Source organism: Propithecus coquereli, unplaced genomic scaffold, assembly GCF_000956105.1.
Source record: "Propithecus coquereli isolate 6110/MARCELLA unplaced genomic scaffold, Pcoq_1.0 Scaffold5, whole genome shotgun sequence".
Lineage (NCBI taxonomy): Eukaryota > Metazoa > Chordata > Mammalia > Primates > Indriidae > Propithecus > Propithecus coquereli.
This window is the reverse complement of record NW_012150840.1, coordinates 4,556,839-4,574,457: the sequence shown is the minus strand read 5'-3', so window position 1 is coordinate 4,574,457 and position 17,619 is coordinate 4,556,839. Positions and strand designations below refer to the sequence as shown.

The 17,619-nt window shown below is 38.3% G+C and overlaps 1 protein-coding gene across 1 annotated transcript in view; it reads left to right on the top strand.

The window, feature by feature from the left end:
- The first annotated feature begins 3,787 nt into the window (after positions 1-3,787).
- The window catches only part of WDR89 (WD repeat domain 89), a 31,920-nt gene continuing 18,088 nt past the window's right edge, over positions 3,788-17,619 (top strand). The window contains exon 1 of the mRNA XM_012656131.1: positions 3,788-3,833. The gene's annotated coding sequence lies outside the window, so the exon portion shown is untranslated. The remainder of the gene's footprint in view (positions 3,834-17,619) is intronic.

The following is a 17,619-nucleotide window of genomic DNA, read 5'->3' as shown; positions in this document are numbered from 1 at the left end:
TTAGTTCAAGGGGGAGTGAGATGTGACTGATGTTACATTTTATTAATAAATGCCTCTCTGGGGCCTGATAATTGAAAGGGGCTTGCATTTCTCAGATAAAAGGGTTTTTTTTTTTTTTCTTTTTCAGTAGCTCTTCAGTGATAACTTAAATTTGAGAATAGCACTCAGGAGACAGAATAAGGGGGGGCTTAATAAAAAAAATAAGAGTATTCAGCCTTTTTTTTTTTCTATTTTGGACATAAAAACTCAGTTCTTTTAGTTTTCCTTCTTACCAGATGCTTATAAAAACATTTCTGTTTTCTCCTTTGACTTCAATTGCCGAGATTGATTGATTGATTATTTATTTATTTATTTATTTATGAGATGGGGCCTCGCTCCATCCCTCAGGCTGGAGTGCATGGCACACTCATAGCTCACTCAAACTCTTGGCCTCAAGCGATCCTCTCATTTCAGCCTCCTAAGTAGCTGGGACTACAGGTATCCCCACCACAATATGTATTTTTTTGGTAGAGGCAGTGTCTTACTATGTTGCCCAGGCTGGTTTCAAACTCCTGGCATCAAAAGATTCTCCTGCACTGGGATTCTCAAAGCACTGGGATTACAGGCATGAGCCACCACACCTGACTGAGATTTTTATTTTAAACTGCAGTTGTCATATCCTAAATCACTAACTTCCAGATTTATTAATTATTTTTATTTTATACTTCTCAATAGAAAGAAATTTTTACCATTTACTCCAATACATATATATTATATTATTATACTTTACATATATATCAAAAAGTTTATACTGTTTATACAAAATTTTAAAAAATAGACATGGAAGAAAATGTTGAGATTAAAAAGTAAATACAGTACTCCTAGCACTCTGGGAGGCTGAGGTTGGTGGATTGTTTGAGCTCAGGAGTTCGAGACCAGCCTGAGCAAGAGCGAGACCCCATCTCTACTAAAAAAAATAGAAAGAAATTATCTGGACAACTAAAAATATATGGAAAAAATTAGCCGGGCATGGTGGCGCATGCCCGTAGTCCCAGCTACTCGGGAGGCTGAGGCAGGAGGATCGCTTGAGGCCAGGAGTGTGAGGTTGCTGTGAGCTAGGCTGACACCACAGCACCCACTCTAGCCAGGGCAACAGAGTGAGACTCTGTCTCAAAAAAAAAAAAAAGAAGTAAATACAAATAGGAGTTCTAATATTCTCTTCCTGTATCTCAAGAGTCATCTTTCATTTATTTCACTTTGAGGTCACTCCTTAAACTATTTTTCAACAGATGGAGTACAAAGATGATGCAGGGGTTCATACTGTTAAAGGCAGTAATGGTGTCTGTTTCAAATTCTATTTTTAAATTTTCAACAAACAAAATAATTATTTAAGTTTTTTCTTTTTAAAATGGAACATTTTGGGGATCTTCCAAAAGTCTGCTGAGTGAGCACTTAGAGTTACAGTTAATGTACATCAGCCAAATGTGCCCATAAGGTAGTCAGTTAGTTTACCACTCATCTAAACACTGCTAACCACAGTAGTAGTCTTTTGTTCTTTATTTTTTTTTAAGGCTGGTCAAGTGAAGCAGTGGGAGTGGAGATGGAACAAAGGAATCTGTAACTGGTTGTGATCAATTAGTTGTAAATACCACTGCACTTGGACTAGTCCACAGTAATAGCCTTTTTTTTTTTTTTTTTGAGACAGAGTGTCGTTGTGTTGCCCAGGCTAGAGTGCAGTGGCGTCAGCCTAGCTCACAGCAACCTCAAACTCCTGGGCTCAAGTGACCTCCTGCCTCAGCCTCCTGAGTAGCTGGAGCACGCGCCACCATGCCTGGATAATTTTTTCTATTTTTAGTAGAGACGGGGGTCTAGCTCTTGCTCAGGGTGGTCTTGAACTCCTGAACTCAAGCCATCCTCCCGCCTCAGCTTCCCAGAGTGCTAGGATTACAGGCGTGAGCCACCGCGCCCAGCCATCAGGGTGATCTTCACTATATCTAAACATTTCACTTAGTACTTCATGTAGAATATTAAAAGGAGAACTACAGCGATGATTACACCCAATTTGGCTCTTTATTTAGTGGGAATAAAAAAGAGTTAGATCTGCAATGTTTCATTTACAAACAACAACCTGAAACTTTTTCTCATCATTTAGAAATAAGACACAAAAATTACAAAAATAATATTTTTAAAACAAAAATGCAACAATTCCAACTATCAGTCATGAAAGCAGTTTTTTCTTTGTTTTAATCCTGTAAAGTGTACTTTATTTTTAATCTAGAAATGTAGAACTATTATATATACCCCAAATCATGTTTTTTCTTATACAAGGGAAACAGTTTGTATGACATGTTAAGTAGGAAAAAAAATCAAAATTTGTTAAAAGAGAAAAGTCTACTCAGGAAAAGTTTTTGGTATTATAAATTGATTTTTACTTTTGCTAGACACAAAAGTGATGAAATATTCCTAATGATGTCACAGAAGTGAAAGGAGTTCATGATTCAATAAAGGCAGGGAAACCATGCCCTAAACTGTTATAATAAAGGCTGAAAATAGACACCATAATACAATCTTTAATAACATACAATGTATGTTCTTCCTGTGTTGGTAATGCTTAACTGTAGCACTATTTTCCAGTCAAGACAGCAGCCAGTTCTGCTTCCTGTCATCTCAACACTTGATTTATGTAAGCAGCTGCTACCCATGCCATCATAGTATACATAATTGTTAAATTTAGGGTACTGTTCAAATATTTTGGAGTGGACATTAACATGGAAAAAAAAGGTCGTTTGTTGTAATGGCAAAAATTTTACAAAGAGAATTTTATCCACTCAGTGCGGTGAGCACGAATATGTAGCAGAGTGCCAGGCACAGAAGTGAAATGTTTGTTGGAAACGCTAACATTTATCTTTTACGAACATACATGAAATCTTTCCATTTTTCCTAAGCGTCCTTTGCCTTTAATGGTGCTGATAAACCAAAGGAAAAAAAGCCCAACGGAACACATCAGAACAACAATAAATGTCAGTGGGTGTTATTAAACATATTTTTTATATATACACGGAAGAAGTACAGTGACAACCACATTTAAAGTTGTGGGACTTGAGCGTCCGGGACTACAAATCCCAGAGATCCTGAGGCCGAGGCGGAGCTACCCTCAAATTGATAACTTTTCACCACTGGCAGAGCCAGAGAACTTCTACGCCACGTTCAGCAACACCAACGACGGTCTGAAGGGCAGGTTCCTTTGCGTTCGAACACTGAGGTATTATTTGGGCTTTCTGAGCATATGTGGTTGTTTCAGGGCCTGATTCTAACTACTAAATTATGCCTCACCCTCAGTAGAACTCTCCTAGTCACCATAACAATTCTCTACCCAAGTTTGGCTCGGTAGAAGCTAAACGCTGAAAGCATCCCAGGCTGCCCAGTACCCGCGAAAAAGTCCACTCCGCCGGACAAAAAGCGGAATCCGCCTTATTCCTGCTCGTCATTGGCCACGCATAGAGACGACTTCACCACAACCAATGGGATCGCTGAAACTTCCGTTCGCGTAACGTACGGGGACCTTGTGTGCGGCGCTTTCGTAAACTGGGTCTACGCAGGCGCAGTCGTCCTGCTCTCGTCTAATCGGGAGCTGGGGAGAGAGCGCGGCTCCTGGCAAATTCCTCGCCCCTCCACCCCTCGCCTCTTGCGCTTCCTGGGGCTATGGCCCGCCTCTCTGCTGCTGACCAATCCTCTTCATTTTCCTGTGCATATTTACCCAATCAGAGAGGTAGCGGGCGGAGTTCCGGTCATTTGCTCTAAACTGCGGCGGCGTTTGCGTTTTCTCCGGTGCCAGTCGGGGGCTGACTGCTGAGGTACTTTCTGCAGGGCCGAACTGGGCAAGATCCCCGGGATGGGCAGCTCTCTCAATGCGCGGCGGCAGTGTTGGTTGAATCTAAAAAGCTAAAGTCGCTGAACATCTAGCGCGGGGAGCGCCGAGGGAAATGGGAGGTGCTGGGAGGAGGGAGCACGTGGGTCAAACCTGTTCTGTCCCTGCCCAGAGACCCTTCCGCAGGTCAGGCTAGGGCTGCCGACACCGCCCCAGCAGTTTATATGGCCCGTTTTTCAGTAAAGGGTAAATCTCCTTCGTAAATTTTCAAGGAAGGGTAGCAAGGACATGTTTCCCCCCTGCTCTTCCCTTGCCCCTCATTCTTTCCCCACGCCATTTCCTGGGTTCAGTATTTTTCGAGGCTAGAAAGCAGATTTTCACTTGGGAAGAGACGTCACTTAACGTAGTATGTGCTATAATACCAGCTACTATGTTAAATACTTTACTTGTGTGATATCATTTAATCCACTCAGCAGTCCAAAGAGGTAGGTACTGTTTTCTTTTCACGGACGAAACAGACTTAGGCATTAGATTATTCGTCGGTGTGATCTCTTCATCTTGTCTCTGACAAATTGTAGCATTCGGCTTCCATGGACGTAAAATTAAAAGGTGATATTGTAAAATGTTGCCCCTGTTTTCTTTTTTAACTTGAAATTATTTTAAAAGTCAATACAGGCCAGGCACGGTGGCTCATGCCTGTAATCCCAGCACGTTGGGAGGCCCGTCTCCACAAAAAAACCCCAAAACGTCAGTAAAACATACCTGGGAATGAATTAATTGATTGTCATTTTCAAGGTAAAATGATCTAGTAGAAACATACTGAAGTAAGAGCCAGTTATTAGCCTTTGACGGGGCAAGTCAGCCTCAGCTTCTTCAACCGCAGAATTGAAATCAGTACCAAACTTGACCACTTCTTGGAGTTGTGAGGATCAAATGATGTGGATATTGACTATAAGTAACTGATGTAAACTACATATGAGTGTTTCTGCTTTTCAAATTCTTCCCTGTGGAGTCTAGACTCTCATTTGAACGTACTGCGCAGGTTAGCATGCAGCCAAGTACCAGTAAGTGTGAGATATCTCATAAGCCTACGTGGACTGCTTGCCCACGGTTCAGGACAGTATTCCCTGTCAGTGTAGAAGTGTTACTTGTCTGGTTTGTACCCTTACCTTAGACTGGTGTAAGTAGCATAAATGAAAAGTAAATCACCCACGTAACTGCTTTTCTGAGTTCTTTTCTCTCACAGTGTATCATGATCCATGCAGTGTTTGAGTTGTATCTTATTTTAACTGAAAATCATGACTATTTTTCCTGCAACTTCTAAAGAACTACATTTTCAATGATTTATACATATTTGAGATTTTTTTTAATTAGCAAAAATAAGAGCATTTTTATGTTTATGAACTGGAATGGTCTTCATGGTAATTCAATTTGATATTTTAGGGCAGGTAAGTCCAAATTACTGCTAAACTATTGAAAGGGTGTATTAATTTCATATGTGTCCTGTAACAAATTACCACAAACTTAGTAACTTAAAACAACACACACTCTCTTTTAGTTCAGGAGGTCAGAAGTATGAAATCATTTTCACTGGGCAAAAGACAAGGTGTTTAAGGCCTGATTACTTCTGGAAGCTTTCAGAGGAAGATCCACTTTTCTTTCCTTTTTCAGCATCTAGCGGCCACCTGTATTCCTTTGTTTGTGGCTCCTTTATGCAAAGCACATCACTCCAATCTCTGTTTCCATCATATTTCTTCTGTAGTCAACTCTCCCTCTGACTTGAGGTCACTTGATGTTACATGTAGGGCCCACCCATATAATCCAGGATAATCTCTCCATCTCATGATCTTTCATTACATTTGTAAAGTCCCTTTTGTCATATAATGAAACATTCATGGGTTCCAGGAATTAGGATCTAGGTTTCTTGGGGGGCTATTATTTGGCCCTACCACAAAGGATATACGTAAGAGTAAAACGTCCTATCCTGGTGCAGTTTAAAGTCTCATAGGGGCTATAAAAGAAAACATTCACATTAACACATTGACTACCACACTAGAAAAAAAATTTTTTTTCCTCGAGGCCATGGTGTTTATTACGAAAATAGAATAAAAACTTTGAAAACAAAACAATTCTAATTTAATGAAAAATTTGTTATTTTTTATTGTTTTCTGTGGCTGAGTTATATGCAACTTGAAAAATACTTCACACAGCTCAAGGTAAAGAGACATGTGAGTTACCAATGCTTCATGAGGCCCTGGGCTCAAAACTAGCATGAGTTAAATACAACTCACATGGCAGTTAATGTGTTAAATGACTGGTGAGTTAGACTTTCAGATTACTATGAAAAGAACCTAAGTTAGCACAGGTTGGTGCTTCTCCAACTTTTTCATTGCAATAGCTTTTTAACAACAGGTACATGAATATTCTTGTGATATCTGGACACAAAGCCTGAATTAACACTTTAGTGAGATTTCTTTGAATTGTAATCTTCAACCTTAAAAATTCATGTGACTTTTGCATTCAGTTTTATAATATGTTCATTGTTGATGCTGTTTTGAATTATTCATCACATCAAAACATTGCTCTTCTAGGAAGAGAGACTGCTGTTTATTCTGTAGCTTCTGATAATTTCAAGTTTACTGTAGTCATAGGTTTGCATCGCCCATTTTAAGAAGCATAACCTCAGGTGATGGGAATTCCATTATAAGGAAACCATTTAACCAACTAAAGACAGACTCTGGGTCCTCTTGCTCCTAACTTAGAATATGCGGTAGGCTTCATGGAGAACTGGATTGATGGCCCCTCGCCATTGAGGATGCAAGAACTCCTCTGATCCCCTCCACTTACCCCCACAAGAATACAGTACCTCCCATGACTTCAGATTTTTGTCGTATCTTCAGAAGAAGACAGCCACCTGTTGCACTCTATGGAATTCATAATTTTTAGGAGTTAGGATCTGATTGAGTTGAGTTTGTTACCATTCAGTATAGATAGATTGGAGTAAGATAATATATGAAAAAAATCCAGTTCCGATTAGGCATTCAATGTATAATAACCAGTAAATATCTCTCCTTTTTCATGGAGTAGGAATGGGAAAGCAAGGAGAAAGACATATGAGAAGTTTCTGTGGACTCCACCTGGAAGTGATCCGCATTACTTTTTCTCACCTTCCATTGGCTAGAAGTGTGTCACATAGCCACACCTGACTAGTTTAGTTGTGTGCCTAGCTGGTGATCAGCTGATGTGTTAGTCTCTGCTGTAATGGGTAGAACCTCTAGCCAGCTGCTTACAACTTGCTTGCAGCTCTTAGTTTTCAACTGTTAGTTTTCTTCACCCTATAAACTCCATTGTCATCCAAGGGTCTCTGTAGACAGTTCTATTGGATAAAGTTCTTTTTAAGCTGGCTCCAGACCTGTACTGTTAGTCAAGTCCACAGAAAAAAGCCTCACATTCTTTGCACTGATAAAGTCTGTACTGGGCAATAACAATGCAATGCAGCCATTTCTCCTTGTTCTGTTTGTATAGGTAGCCAGCTGCAATCTCTTACACTTCCAGCATGGACCCTGTATAAACAATTTACAGGGGACCAGATCAAGTCACTCTCATGCATAGTACAGTGAGGACAAAAAAAGTTCCACAATATTCCCATAAACTTTTTCTGAAGACATAATTTTTTTTTAACCTAGTTTTGGGCCAACTCCTTTGCAAGCTCAAGGTGAGTGGTCTGCCATCTAGCTTTGAGATGTGAGGATATAGTATGCAATTTATAAACCACAAAGTTTTTATTTTTGTACACTTTTAAGTACAGTTTATTGGGGATTTTCTTGATTAATTATATGGCTTTTCAAAAGAAATTCTCCCCAGTAATCCAAACCTAAACTATTTCACTTATTTGTTAAATGGTCACATTTGGTTCACCAACCCTTTCTGTTTCTTGATATAGTTAATTGTCTTACTTTGTTTAGAATAAGTGTCAGTGACTGAGATGAATGATAGTTAGAAGTGATTTTTTTTTAAACTCCTGAGAAATAGTATTGTTATAGGGCCACATTATTTCACATTTAAGCATTTAAAATTGGATTCCCTTAGCTTTAAATGCAGATTTTTCTTGGATTCCAAGTTCATTTTGGCATGGCCAACTGATTAATTATTCTAGCTAGATAAATTGTGTAGCTAGTGATAATTAGTAAAACTCTGTTAACATTTTAAAGAACAAAATACTCATTTATGTTCTGTTGTATTTTCCAAGTTTTTTGGCTAAACATTAATCTTTATGTAATAACAAGTGTAAAGCATAAAATTGTTGGCAGAATGGTGTGATAGAAGAATCACTTGGGGTCACAAGATCTATCTAGACCATGTAAAATATATAACTTTTCTGAGCTTTAGTTTACTCATTTGTAAAATAAGAATAATAGTACTAATCCTACTTAACTCACAGAGTTGTGAGAATCAGACAAAGTGATAAATACTGTAGTCCTTTGTAAAATGTGAAATTCTTTCATAAAATATGAGGTTATAGGGTTATATTATTTACTGTACCTTAGAAAGGGTTCAAATTTAGCATTAATTCTGTTGTGAACTCCACTGGTTCATGTGATTTTTTTTTTTTTTAAAAAGCTCTAGCACAGTTTTGCTTCTTTGTAAGTTGACAACCAAAAAATGATAAAAATTCCATCGAGTCTTTTTGGTGTGCCCTCATATTTCATTTTGCCTTGCTAACTCTGCAAGTTCATAAGAAAATTAAGAGAGACCTCTCCAAGGAGTGATAAGCTTGGTGTACCACTATAGTTTAAAGTATTTTCTTGATAATTTAGATTAATCTATGATGTCAGTTAAGATACTTCTTTTCTGTGTTTTTTAGTGTTGGGCTGTATATATTCACTAAGTGATGGTTCCATTCTCTTTGTGGATATCCTGATCGTTATTATTTTATTGGCTTTTAGAAAAGAATAGCCTTGAATTGCAGCAAAGCTAGTGGTTAAGAGCAAAGAAACTGCCTGGGTTGTATTCTGGCCTCAGTTATTAGCTGTGTGATCTTGGGCTATTTATTTGTGACTACTCTGTGCTTTAGTTTCCCAATTTGTGAAATTGGATAATAGTAAGTACTTCATAGAATGTTAGGAAAATTCAATAAGTGAATATTTGAAGTGCTTAAAACGGTGCCTGACAAATTGTTAAATAATTTTTTTCTTGTTGATTTTATTCACAATAATTTATCAAGTGTTAATGGGAAATAATAGCAAAGAGAGAAAGCTTCAGAGGATGGCTGATATTTTTAATTTATTATGTCTTAAAACTGATACTCTTTTTTTTTTTACTTTTTTTTTTTGTAAGACTAGTCAAGTGCAGTAGTGAGGAGGGGGGAAAGCAGTAGAACAAGGAGTTCAATCTGTAACTGACTGTGAACAATCAAGTGAGATAACTCACTACCTTCGGACCAGCTGGTACTCTTTCTTTAAGCTTGTAAATACTTGGAAACTTGTGTGTTTGCCCCCGGCAGCCACAGTTTGCACTGGATTTCATATCCATGATATTTCCATCATCTTAAGAAAAATGTTTATTAGTTTTAAGTATTTCCACATGTATATGCTTTAAATATTTTAATTGTATGTTGCTTGGTTTGAATTATGATTTATTTCAGTTAGTACAAATAAGAATTCTGAGAACACATTGCATTTGAATGACTATTGTGAAATGCTTTGTAAAATATGTCCTTTATATCTGTGGTCCCCAACCCTTGGCCATGGACCAGTACCAGCCTGAGACCTGTTAGGAACTGGGCTGCACAGCAGGAGGTCATCAGCAGGCAAGTGAGCAAAGCTTCACCTGTACCTACAGCTGCTCCCCATTGCTCACATCACCACCTGAGCTCCGCCTCCTGTCAGATCTGCGGCAGCATCAGATTCTCATAGGAGTGCAAACCCCACTGTAAGCTGCATGTGTGAGGGATCTAGGTTGCATTCTTCTTATGAGAATCTAATAGCTGATGATCTGAGGTAGAGCCCACTGGGGAGGGCTGCAAATATAGATTATCATTAGCAGAGAGGTTTGATTGTACAGAGACCATAATAAATCAATTGCTTGCAAGACCCATATGGAAATCCAACAGTGAGTGGCAAGTGACAATTAAGCTGCATCTGATGGCAGGCTTTATAGTGGCAAGTGAGCATCTTACTTCAATTGTACAGCTGCATCTGGTGGCAGGCTTTACGTCAGAATCTGACATTTATTTTAGTCCGTGTGTGCGTGGTCTGCATTATTTTATTTACCACTTCTATCCATGGTGCACTTGTCTCAGTCACAGTTTTGGTAAGCCCACAAGCTAATCCTAGCAGAAATGAATAAAAAACAAACATTGCTAGAGAGCTTCTTTGAAAAGGGGGAAAGACCCAATGATGAGACAGCAGAAGACTCTAAGACTGCCAACAAAATGAAAGCTGCATTTAAAAAAAAATTCCAAGAGTCCTCAAATTATGGATTCATTGCAACAGGTGATTCACATTCTCTAAGCTTGCTTTGTATAGTATGTGGCAGTGGGCTATCCAGCAAAGCCATGAAACCTTCAAAACTGCTTTGCCACATGGAGACCAAGTATTCTGCACTAAAAGACAAGCCTTTGGGGTTTTTCAAAAGAAAAAAACGTGAACACGAAGAACAGAAGCAATTATTGAAGGCCACCACGTCATCAAATGTGTCTGTACTGAGAGCATCATTCTTAGTGGCTAACTGCATTGCTAAAGCTAAGAAGCCGTTTACTTTTGCTGAAGAGTTGATCCTGCCTGCTGCTAAGGACATTTGCCATGAACTTTTAGGAGAGGCTGCAATTCAAAAGGTGGCATGTGTTCCTCTTTTGGCTAGCACCATAACTAGACGAACTGATGAAACAGCAGAGGATATTGAGGTACAATTGTTAGAGAGGATTAAGAGTCACTGTGGTATGCAATCTAGGTTGACAAGTCTACTGATGTTGACAACAAGGCAACAATGCTTGTTTTTGTGTGATGTAGTTTTTGGGAGGATTCGCATGAGGATATGTGCACTTTTCTTTTTTTTTTTTCTTTGATACAGAGTCTCATTCTGTCACCTGGGCTAGAGTGCCCTGGCATTAGCCTAGCTCACAGCAACCTCAGACTCCCGGGCTCAAGTGATTCTCCTGCCTCAGCCTCCTGAGTAGCTGGGATTATAGGCCCATGCCACCATGCCCGGCTAATTTTTCTATTTTTAGTAGAGACAGGGTCTTGCTCTTGCTCAGGCTGGTCTCCAATTCCTGACCTCAAGCAATCCTCCTGCCTCGGCCTCCCAGAGTGCTTGGATTACAGACGTGAGCCACCGCACCTGGCCAATTATGTGCACTTTTGTTGCCAACCAACATTACAGCTGCGGAACTATTCAAGTGTTTGAATGATTATGTATCAGGAAAACCGAATTGGTCATTTTGTGTCGGTATATGCATGGACAGAGCTGCTGCCATGACTGGGCAGCTTTCTGGTTTCACTACTGAGGTCAAGGAAGTTGTTTTTGAATGTGAGTCTACACACTGTGTCATCCATGGAGAAATGCTGGCTAGCCGAAAAATGTCACTTGAACTAAACAATGTTTTGCAGGATGTGATTAAAATTATCAACCACATTAAAGTATATGCCCTTAACTCACGTCTGTTTATGCAGCTCTGTGAGGAGATGGACACAGAGCACACACATCTTTTCTTATAGACAGAAGTGAGATGGCTTTCTAAAGGTAGATCACTGGCCAGAGTTTTTGAGTTACAAGAGCTGCTCCAGAGATTTCTTTTAGAAAAACAGTAATGACTGGCAGCACATTTCAGTGACACAGAATGGGTCGCAAAATTTGCTTACTTGTGTGACATATTCAACCTGCTCAATGAACTCAAATCTGTCACTTCAGGGGAGAATGACAACTGTGTTTACTTCCCAACCACAAAAGACCCCCGAACTGGGAAGGAATGGATCCATGACCCATTTGTGAATAAGCCAGGTGAATCAACTTTGTGCATGCTAGAAGAGGATTAACTGCTTGAAATCACAAATGACGGTGGGTGGCCTTAAAAGTATGTTTGAGACAATTTCAAATCTCCATATATTCTGGATTAAAGTCAAGGCGGAATATCCTGAGATTGCCACAAAAGTACCGAAAAGCCTACTTCCATTTCCAACATCCTGTCTTTGTGAAACAGGGTTTTCTGCAGTGACAGCAACCTAAACAAGATTACGGAGAAGAGTGGACATAAGCAACACACTTCCTGTGTCACTGTCTCCCTGCACCCCCAGATGGACCGTCTAGTTGCAGGAAAACAAGCTCAGGCTTCCCACTCGTTCTGCCTTAGGGTGAGTTGTATAATTATTTCATTATATATTACAATGTAATAATAATAGAAATAAAATGCACAATAAATGTAAGGTGCTTGAGTCATCCCAAAAACATACCCACCCCCCCAACCCGGTCTGTGGAAAAATTGTCTTCCATGAAACTGGTCTGTCCCTGTGCTAAAAAGATTAGGGACCACTGCTTTATATCATTTGACAGAAGTGTAAGAAAGTATTTAAGAGTGTGGGTTCTGGAATCAGATTTGAGTTCCAATCCTTGCTCTGCCTCTGTGAGCTGAGTAATATTTGGCAAATTACCAATCCTTTCTAAGCCATGCTTTCCTAATTATAAAATATAGGAAGTGTACCTATTTTATAGGATTGTCTGGAAGGCTAAATGAGATATAATGCATATATACTGTTACATCTACTGCATATATACTGTTACATATAATGCATATATACTGTTATATATACCGCACGTATTTAGAACAGTGCCTGGCATATAGCAAGAACTTAATACATGTTAGTTACTGTTATGTCATGGATGCAATGCAAAAAGAACCAGCAAATAGAACAAGTGGTAATGTGAGGAGATCAAGGTTCAGATAGGATCTGTGATTTACTGAAAGTCACAACCCCCCAAAAAGTAAGGCTTCACATGTCCAGTGAAGATCTTATTTTAGTTGTCGTTTTGTTTTTATAATTTTTATTTCAAAATATTAGGAGAGTACAAGTGTTCTTGTTACATGGATGAACTGTATAATGCTGAAGTTGGGGCTTTTAGTGCACCTGTCACCAGACCATTACAGATCTTTTACCGTTAAAATACTCCCTCTTTTTCTGCAGTCACACCTCTTCAACTCCCTCATACTGACTAGGTCCATCTAGAGATGATCCCTTCATTTCCCAATGTGTTTCCAGTTCTTGACTTCTGTCAGAATATCTTTATCTTGGTTCTGATTATGTCAGAGCCCTTTCCTTTCTTCATGGATCCTCCAGCCCTGCATTACTCAGACTGAAAGTTGGTAGCATGGGTGACAGCAATCTATTCTCAAAAAAGGAAGACAGACAGGAGAATAGGTATTAAAGCTAAATTTTTCACATTGGTGGATCTTTTTTTATTCTCCTGTGGTTGCATTAGCCTGTCATTAACTCATATTTAATGTATCACTGAATTACTTTTAGGAAGCTGTTCCATTCTGTTTAAACTTTCTCCCTGTTTCTCCCTGAGATTATAAAATCAAATTAAGGGTTTTCTTAGGAACTAAGAAAGGAGTTTGAGAATCATACAAATCCTCTGAGCTATTCTAAAAATAGGAGAATGCAATTTATGAATCATGGGGTTAATTTTTAAAAATCTCGAATGGTTAAAATAATGGATGTATTTTTTGCATCAAAATCATGTTTATATCCTATCAAAGCACATAGTATAATACTTAACTGCATTCTGGAAATTTGAGATAGTTTGATCCTATATAAAGTATTTTGTGAAAGAAAAGTAACATTTTGAACATATTAATTCTAGAATTTGGCTTTCTAGGACTAGCTATTTAATTACATACCATCAAGTGTTTATTGAATGCATTCTGCATATAGGGTACTGTGTAAGACTATAAGGTGATCTTTCCAAATCCTAACCCTTTCCTTAGCTTCCTCAATTATGCCTTCATTGGGTTGTCTGAGACTTTAGGAGGTTGGGATGAAGTAATCTTCTTAAAGCTGTGATTGTGGATGTTCTAGCAATATTGTTACTATTCAGTTTATTTCTTATGTAAGAGCAGCCTTGCTTTCTCCAAAAAAAAGGGGGGTTGGGGGCGGTAGCTGTCTCTGAGGCTTAAAGATTGTTTTTGTGAGTCTTTTCCTGTTTAAACTGTCGTTGTTTTACATGTATGTGTAGTTCCTTATCTTTGCCTCCTTGTCTTCCTCTTTTTAGTGTATTTTGTGTGTGTTTTTATTTCCATATTCCTCTTACCAGAAGTAGGATTTCGTGGACAGTCTGTTGAGTTAGCCTCAGGCTGGTAGAGGATCGATATTAAAGAATTGGAAAACATGCTCCCTGTCCTTAAGAAGTTTATGCTCTACAGTTGGGAGAAACAAATGTAAATGTGTAAAATGTAGGGATAAATAACATTTCAATAAATTTAGTATATCAATATTCAACACAATATTTTGGCATTCCGAGGACATAGAAACTCACTATGCTAGGTTAAGATGTTATAGTACTAGCAGAATTTGAGCTAGATCTTGAAGTATGGGTAGGATCCAGATAACTTAAGGATGTAGGATTCCTGGAAAAAGTATAATAGTAACCCTTTTTGTAATTGTGTTATGGGAAAAATATTTTACTGGCTAAACTAACACATTTTACCTATTAAAATATTGATGTGTCTATAAAATACAGCAAGTAATTCACATGTTCAAGCTTTCACTCAATATCTGTAGCCTATGCAGAAACAACAAAAGAATGTATTATGATACTTTATAAAAATTAAATATTTACTTTTATGTACTTAAGAAATGTTTGTGAAATCATATACAGTGGTCCCTAGGTATATACGGGGTTGGGAGGAGATTGTCCTCCCACATACCAAAATCTGGGCATACTCAAATCCCGCAGTCAGCCCTCTGCATATGCAGGTTTCTCAATCCGAGTTTGAAATCCAAGTATAAGTGAACCCTCAAAGTTCAAACCCTTGTTGTTAAAGGGTTAACTGTATTTGCTTTTATTTCCCAGTTAATGGTTTCAGTATTTTTGATGACATGAAGTTAGTTTCTAAGAACAAAGCTCTTTTATATGAAACTCCTCCTGTGGGAAGTAAGAATTTGTCCTATTCTTGCCATCTTTGTCCAGGAACCAGTTAGATGTTAAATGAAGTGATCCTGTCTTACTTTGTGTCAGACACAAGAGATTATTGCAGTTGCAGAGGAGGGGTCACGAGAAACTAATGGAGAATAATGGCAGGGCAAACAGCCAGGAAATGGATGTGAAGGGTGATTTACAAGGCAGGATTTGTAAGCTAGTTGACTCTTATCCTTTGCTTCCATTTTAATCAATGATTCTGAGATTTTGAGTCTGCATGATTGAAAAGATTGTGCAGTTAACAAGGATAGAGAATACAGCTATGTGAGTTACATCTTGGTTACATATTTAATTTGGAGTTCTGGCAGCACATCCAGGTGTATGGGTCTAGGTAGACATTAGAAATACGGGATTGGAATTTTGGGGAGAGATCGGGTTTGAGGGTAAAATCTAGGAGTTCATATGGAGGTAATAATTTATGTTGCCAGGGGAAGACGGAACTTCTAAGGAAAATTCAGTTCAATCTCAGTTATGGTTAACAGCAGAAATTTAAGTTATTATTATGTTAAAGCATTTTTCTATTTGGAGACTAGAGTTATGTCCTGAATGATTTTTTTGCAATTTTCTTAATTTTTGGACTTGCTGCTAGATGGCAGTAGTAAGTAATGCCAAGGGCGAGGAAGGCAAGTATTAAAACAGTTTGATAGCTTAAGTCTAATTCATATGTTTAGTAAAGTTACAATTGACTGTACATTATTTTCAGTCCTTTTTATTCATTATATCAAATCTATAAAATAAATGTGAACTTTTTTTCTCTTAATATCTGGCTCTTATAGCATAGTTTAAGAATTATGTCTTTTTTTTTGTGTGTGTGTGGTATCAGGGTCATTTACTGTGTTCAGAAGAGAGGAAATGAGTTTAGAACTTACCAGATTCTGATCTTCCCATAGTGGTTTAAAGAGCTGGTCTTGCTGTACCTTTACATGAGTATTATACAACCTATAAATATTTAAGGGTTTTACCACTTTTTTGAATTCTACTTCAACATATTCCTTTTTGATATTCTAATTTGAAGTATTAAATAGTAAATCTACATCAAAATATAAAAGAAAGTGTCACTGGCTGTCAATATTTATAAAATATTGTCTTATTGTATGAGAGTTATGTCGATATAATTATAAGCTGTCCAGTGTCAGAAAGCCTTACTGTGGCTTAATTTTATTTCAACCACTGATTAATAATGGAAATTTAAAGAACCATTAGTATGTTAAAGCATCTTTTTCTGCTTGGTGGCTTAGGGTAGCATTTTGGGGGGAACATCCATATTATGAATTCAACTTAGAATTATCTAGTCCATATACACACATTTATTTATATATAAAAGAAGTAGAAATTATGTCTAATACTAGTTTATTCTTGCAGGTTATTGTTTGACACTATATATTGCATTTCTTTGAAATTCTCTTATTCTTGTGTTTGAGTGCTATTTTGTGTCAGGAACCATTTTGAACACTTAACATGTGGTATTTAATGTACTTCTTATAAAACCCTAAAATGCTGATATTGCTATCCCCTGTTTAAAGAGTAGGAAACCGAGACACATAGGTGGTAAAGCCAGGACTTGATCCCTGGCAGTCTGGCTGTACAGCCATTCTCTCAACTACCATACAGTACCTTTCTCTCTAAGCCTTGGTTCCCTCATCTAAAAATTTGTATTAAAAAGACTACCTTTTAGAATTATTGGGAGGGTTCAGTGAAGCGATGCATGTGAAGAGCCTGCTACAGTGACCTAGAATACTCATGATCAGTTAATATTAGCTGCTTTTTGGCTACTTCTCTGGTTTTCTTCCATTTCTTTTTTCCTCGTATCCATTATGGTTTTTTGTTTTTTCTTCCTCTGCCCATTCCTTAAACAGTGGTGTTCCAGGGTTCTATTCTTGGCCTGTTGTTTGCTGTCATTCTGTGTCATTCCCCTTCAGTAGGCACGTCCACTTTCTTAGTTTTTAACTACTGCCTGCTTCCTGTGGTCTGATGACAGAACCCCATACTTTCCCCCTGAGTTTATAGACGACACGTCTAAATATTCGCTGCACATTTGCCCTTGGCCAGCCCAACCAGTCCCTCAGGCTTAGTATGAGTAAAACTGAGGGCATTTCTTTGTTTCCCCCACTTTTTCTTGATTTTTGGATTTATTTTTTCCTCCTTTTTTTCCTCCTTTTTTCTCTTCCCCCTCACTTCCAAATCCAGTTGGTGCCAAGTTTCATTAATTTTACCTGAGTATTTCCCAAGTTTGCCTTTTTTTCTCTACCCTCTTCAGAGTTTCATCATCTTTTTTTGAAGTTTTATTTTTAATTGACACACAATTATACATATTTATAGGGTACAGCGTGATGTCTCAGTATATGTACATATTCAGACAGTGGCTCATGCCTGTAATCCCAGCGTTTTGGGAAGCCAAGGTGGGAGGACTGCTTGAGGCCAGGAGTGTTATGTTATGTTACATTATGTTATGTTATTGTAAGACAGAGTCTCACTGCATTGCCCAGGCTAGAGTGCCGTGGCGTCAGCCTAGCTCACAGCAACCTCCAACTCCTAGGCTCAAGTGATCGTACTGCCTCAGCCTCCCGAGTAGCTGGATCTAC